This window comes from Arachis ipaensis, chromosome B10 (genome assembly GCF_000816755.2).
Source record: "Arachis ipaensis cultivar K30076 chromosome B10, Araip1.1, whole genome shotgun sequence".
In the NCBI taxonomy this organism is placed as follows: domain Eukaryota; kingdom Viridiplantae; phylum Streptophyta; class Magnoliopsida; order Fabales; family Fabaceae; genus Arachis; species Arachis ipaensis.
The window spans coordinates 71,224,482-71,230,636 of NC_029794.2; the positions used below are offsets into that span (position 1 = coordinate 71,224,482).

The following is a 6,155-nucleotide window of genomic DNA, read 5'->3' on the forward strand; positions in this document are numbered from 1 at the left end:
TTTTTTAATACATATATATATATATATATATATATATATATATAAAATGTATGTATTAAAAAAACAAAAAAAAGAAAAAAATAATTTCAAAAAATAAATGCATATGGTTCAAGTATTTAATGCACGTGTATGTACTTAATTTCTAAAAATTTTCAATAAATCCAAGACACATATTTTTATATACAAACCAAAACAAGATGTAATATAAACTAAAAGAAAACTCAAAGTAATAAAATAGCTAACATGAAATTTAAAAGACATAGTAATAACAAAAGTGAAATATGAAAGTGTTTGGAAAAAGCATTTTTACAACCAAATTGTTGCTCTAAGCCTCTCCTCACACTTGAATGTCACACAGTCCACTATGCGCTCACTATGATCGAGGGTCAGAAGCTTTCCCAATCAAGTTATTCGTCATGTGCATCCGCCGCATTTGTATCCATATCCTAACTCTCACTCTTTAGGTCGTCCTTAATAGTCTTTTGGCAAATCAGCAGGGATGGCGGGGTCTTTTTCTTTTCCGACCTATCTTAAAAACATAAAAGATAATATGTAAAAACATAAACACAGGTAGGGGTGGCAAAGCGGGCTGACCCGCCCGCCTAGGCCCACACCATAAATGGAGCAGGCTGGCCCGCCCCACCAACTAAAGTGGGTTTAAAATTTTAGCCTGTTCCACTTTATGGCGGATTGGCGGGTCGGCGGACTAACCCGTTTGACTCTGTTCTTTTTAAATAAAATTAATTAAAATTAACCAAAAAATAATAATTAAAAAAATTAAATACAAATAAACAATAATCAAATTATAATATAATTTTTTCACTATCTTTTTTTTTTTAACTTCAATAAAATTGTTCAAATAATATTTGTCAATAGAACCATCTTTATTTTAAAAAATAAGTCACATAATTTGAACATATATACGAAATTGTAAAATAAAATAAATAAAGTTAATTATTTTAATTTGACGGGTTCCAAATCCTAGTCCGACCCGCCTTTTTTAGCGGGTTCGGCGGGTCGGCCCGACGGGTTTAATCCGTTTTGCCACCCCTAAACACAGGTGAAGCAAACAAGATGCGTACATTCTAAGACAAGGAATGATACACTACAAGAAAGTTGCTAGATACCGTTGGTATAAACCTCACTAGTGGCAGATTTTTTTGTTTGTCACTAATTACCGTCGAAAATTTTCTGTCGATAATTTTACTGTCGGATTTGTCCCTCGGTAAATCTGCTAGTAAACTTAAATTTTAGTTTTTTTAAAAAATAATTCGATTTAATCCGATCAAATTTCAAATAACAATTTTAACAACAAGAAAAAAGTCTCAATTCAAACATAAATCTTACAATGCTAAAAAATAACTCATTAATCATTATACTCATCATTTTAACATTGTAAAAAGTAGTGCCACACTGTCAAATAATCAACTATAGCTAGTTTAAAATAAAGAAGAATCTCAAAATATAACCAAATACAATCATACACAGCAGTACCAATCTTTTCACATGAGATCAGACAACTTAGCGTAAGGTAGTTTGGTGTCTTTAGGTTCACACACAAGCTCTGTATCCTCGGCAAGAAGGAGTATCTTCAGTAGTTAAGTCTTTTACCTTACGGTTCTAACTCTACACGAGGAAATGAAATTATCACTTACAATGGAGCAATTAGCTATCTACAATAAAAAATCACAAGCATGCATAGGAGACTAATTGGTCACATCACCCTGCAAAGATACAAATCTCAATGTAAAGAAAATAACTAAAACTATTTGAATATATTTTAATCCCCAACAACTAGATTAGAAAGGAAGAGACTCAACTCAAAAACTATAAAAACAAATCAAACTTAATGAATGAAGAATTAAGACAATGTCAGAAACAAGAATCAAGAACAATTTTCAATTTAACTTAATGAATAAATATTGAATAGAGATGAAAATAATTTAAGAAAACCTTGCTAGTTGTTACCTTTGATGTAAATAATGTTAGAATGAGATATAAGCCACATTTGGCAATTTTTCATAATCTAGTTTAATTAATTTGTGTCAAATACAAGAATCAAGAGCAGAACGCTAGAATTAGCTACAATCCTAGGAATTAGAATCAAATATTCTCTTTTAAAATATAACACCCTATTACCCTAAGCCTTATCTCAAACCGTAAAGTAAAAGATAACAAAGTGCCACGACAATTCTAAAGCTTATACAATAATATTCTCTTTCAAAGGTTTGGCCTAAAATTAGGCCAAACAGGCTAAAAACGCTAACGGGTTGGATCGGGCCCAAGTTGGGAGGGAGAAGAGAGAGCCACCATTAAAACAGTATTCACACTCTCACTCTTTTGCTTATAACTTGAGCTACAGTGCTCCGATTTGTGTCCCGTTTGTGGCTACGCAAAGCTCTTGCTGAGCCTGTCAATTATAGCTAGTCATTATAAGTAAGAACTCAAAATTTCTGCTGCATTCCTCAGCTCTAATAATTTCAAAAATATAGGTTGTGGTTTTGAGTAGATTTTTGTGTTTTGATTATTTAGGTGCCATCCAATAGTGGGTTACTATTGGTTTATGGCCCAAACACCATTGGAAAAGGTAAGATTCCTCTTTACCCCTGTGAATTTGTGAATTTGATGAACTCTAGGTGTTAATTGTGGTAATATTGGTATGTATAGCTTGAAATTGTGTTTTTGGAGTTGATTGGGAGCATTGGAAGTGGTGTTGGTGGTTAAAAGCTTATTGGATTCAAGATTTGGTGAATTTGTTCATATTGGAAATCGGCCAAGGTATGGTTTTGGTTTCCTCTATGTAATATGTAATGTTTCTAGACACTTAGACTAGTGGACCATAGGATAGGATTGAATTGATTATATGGTTGCTTAAATTGTGATTGTGTTATATGCATGTTGATGGAAGTTGAATAAATGGTACGGTTGAGATATGATTGTGGTGGAATGTTAATATGATGATGATAAATGATGATTGTATGTATGGAATATTATTGATCAATAAGGTTGTTGAGATTTGATTGAGGAATTGGTGAATTGAATGATAAATTAGGTGTGGAAATGATAGAAAAAATAGAATGGTAAGTGATGAAATATATGGATGTGATTGTGGGTGTTGAATGGTGAGTTTTGACATGATTTAGAATGCATATGAATTAGTTTGGTTTTGGAAGTTTTGGAAACTAGAGAATTTGTAAAACCTTATTTTTACTGAACTTTGGCAGATCATAACTTAAGCCTCAGACTTTGAAATTTGGTGATCTTTATTTTAACTTAATTATAATTTTAAGAGCTTTAAAATGGTATAAATTTTGAGAAAAATGGAATTTTGTAGAGGAAGTTATGAACCTTTGATGTTCAGTGCAAAAATCTGAAAATTTTGCAGCTTTAAATTTTTTTAAGTCTGCTAAAGGTTGCGTATGTTACACAGTGCATGCGACGCGGGCATTCTTCACTGTATGGGAGTCTCGCATACGCGGGCACTGCATGCGTACATGGAAGTTCAAATTTTACCCTTGCGTACGCGAATTTTTACACGCGACATGAGCATTCTATTCGGGTTGGAACACTTGCGCACACGAGCAGGGTGCCGCATATGTGGACACCCAAAATTTCAAGGCATGCTTATGCGGTACAAGGTTTTGCGTATGCAAGACCCCTATTTTGCTAAAAATGTGTTTTCTTCTCTTTAAAGGGTTTTCTAGCTTTCCAAACTTCTTTAACTTCTCATTAAGACTTGTGGCTAGTAATTAGACCCTAAGACTAATATAGATGGGTTTTGATTTGAGATTAGTGAATTTATATATGGGTTTAGAAGACAGTGATTTAGGCTTGGAAAGTTATGTGGATGGAATAGCTGGAGTGTCTGAGCAGAGTGTTGAGGTGACCATGACTTGAGAAACATGAATGATTATGTCTAAAAAGATGAGTATAAGCAGATTTGTGCTATGAGCAGTGATATTTGAGATTGAGTATATGATTATGATATGAATTGTTCTCTGTCATAGGAGCTGTGATAGTCTCCCACTTATGTTCAGATGTGAGAACTGTAGCAGTCTTCCGCTCATGTGACATACATTGATTTGGTAAGTGGCTATGCGCCTCGGGCAAGGGCTGTGGCAGTCTCCCACTTGTCGAGGTAGCGGTGCCGGCGTAGGGGCTGAGGTAGTCTCCCGCCTACGTTGATATGTAAGGGTTGAAGCTGGGCTCCCCACTCACATTTCTCTCTGGTTGCAAGGTAGTAGGGCATTATCCCACGGAATCATATGGCATCTAGAGGAAGGTGGTTGGGCACACTCCCGCAGAACGTTACCCTTTGATGGATATCGTGATACGGCACTCATCCCTCGGAATTATTTCTCCTGAGTATGTGCAACAGAGAGACTAATCTGGCAGTTGCCGACTGGATTTTGTGTCGGGATTGGCACTATAACCGACAAGTGATATCATGAGCCAAATAGGATAGATATTCATCATATGCATCTTCTACATGCTTGCTTGCTTTGATTACTTTAGTTATGCCTATTTGAATAACATTCCTAAATGCTAGTTGATTTAACTGCCATATATATACTACTTGTGTTTTATTTGCTTGCATTATCTGTGATTGACTGGTGGTAAGGAGGTTAGGTAGGCGGTGGCGATGGGATCGCGTGGAGGGTAGGTTGGTGAAGGCTGTGGGATATAGCAGTGTGATTTGGTATTAGTTAGAAATTCTCTAAGTTTAGATTACCCTGTTATGGTTTAAGTTAATTATTTATTTTAAGCTATGTGAAGTTTTAGGATTGCCTTTGGCGTCCTAGAACCTTATATCTTACATATTGGGCACTGTTACCATACAAAAACCTCCAATTCTCATACCATATATTGTTGTTATTTTTCAATTGTAGGTGGTAACCCACCTCGGTGAATTGCAAGATGGGGACGGAGCGGAGGATCTTTTATCATCTTTTGTACTTTTGGATACTTTGTTATAGTACTCTCACTTTTGTACTTTATACTTTGTTGCCTTAGAGGCTAAACTTGAGAGACAGGATACATATTCTATTTTAAATCAAAAACTCTGTCATGTCTGTATTTAACTAGTCGGCCTAAACTCTGCGGGCTACGGCTGGTATCCTTTTGACTATCATACTTATTGATGATTGGAGTTTCACTATATCACTACAATGAATTTCTTCGGCAAGTATACCGAATTGTCGTCAAGTAATAACTCACAAGAGTGAGGTCGAATCCCACGAGGATTAACGGATTAAGCAAACAATAGTTAATTGATTATCCTAGTTAGACGATTCATATTGGAGTGATAAGCAAACAGAATTGTAAATTGCATGAAAGTAAAGGAAAGCAATAAAGTGCAGGAAAGTAAATGACGTAAATATAAAGGACAAGAAAGTAAAGTGCTGGAAATGTAAAGTACAGAAAATGTAAATAACCATAAAGTAAATAAAAGAAATAAAGATAAAATAAGCATTGGGATCAAGAGATATTGCATTCTCCAGATTAATTGATTTCATTTCATCTTCAATCATGCAACTCATTAACCTCTTGGCAATCATGAGTGATTGAGTCCCAATTCCTTGGTAACTCAATCTCTCCAATCTTGATCAATAGCCAATTCCTTGGTCTAGTTGCTCATGAGATGAGGTGAAGCTTGGTCCTTGATTATACCACACACTTTCTTAGACCCAAATAATGGAGAGATTAAATGTCACCGTATCCCATCCATACCCAAATCTACTTAAGTGTGAGAAGGATTTTCAAGCATGGTTTTACGTTTCCTCTTCCAAGGTTCCCATAAAACCCAATTGCATTCAATCTCTTTTCCAAGATAATTGAATGCTAAGCATGAAGAACGAAAATCCTTCAAGTAAATCAAAGAGAGATGAAGAGAAGAAAAAGAATAAAAACAAATTAATCAATCAAATAGCAATAGAGCTCTCTTCCCCTATGGAAAGAGTTAGTAATTCATAACTAAAATATTTAATAAGTAAGAAAGAAAAGAGAAGAAGATGATGGTGAACAGAGAGGGTCCGAAGACTCCCCCTCAGAAATTCCCTCAATCCAGCCTTTTTCCCGTCTCTTAATTCTATGAAACTGAGGCCTTTATATAGGCTCTCCTAAAATACAAACTAAAATGAAAAGAAAATTACAAT

General features: G+C 35.0%; 1 protein-coding gene across 2 annotated transcripts in view; it reads left to right on the plus strand.

Moving 5' to 3' along the window:
• Positions 1 to 5,158, plus strand: part of LOC107622913 (2-hydroxyisoflavanone dehydratase) — a 13,161-nt gene extending 8,003 nt beyond the window's left edge. Inside the window, exon 2 of one of the 2 annotated variants that reach the window (XM_016324989.2) lies at positions 4,890 to 5,158. The gene's annotated coding sequence lies outside the window, so the exon portion shown is untranslated. Of the gene's footprint in view, positions 1 to 4,883 lie in introns of both variants that reach the window. The other variant, XM_016324988.2, reaches the window with a different exon arrangement.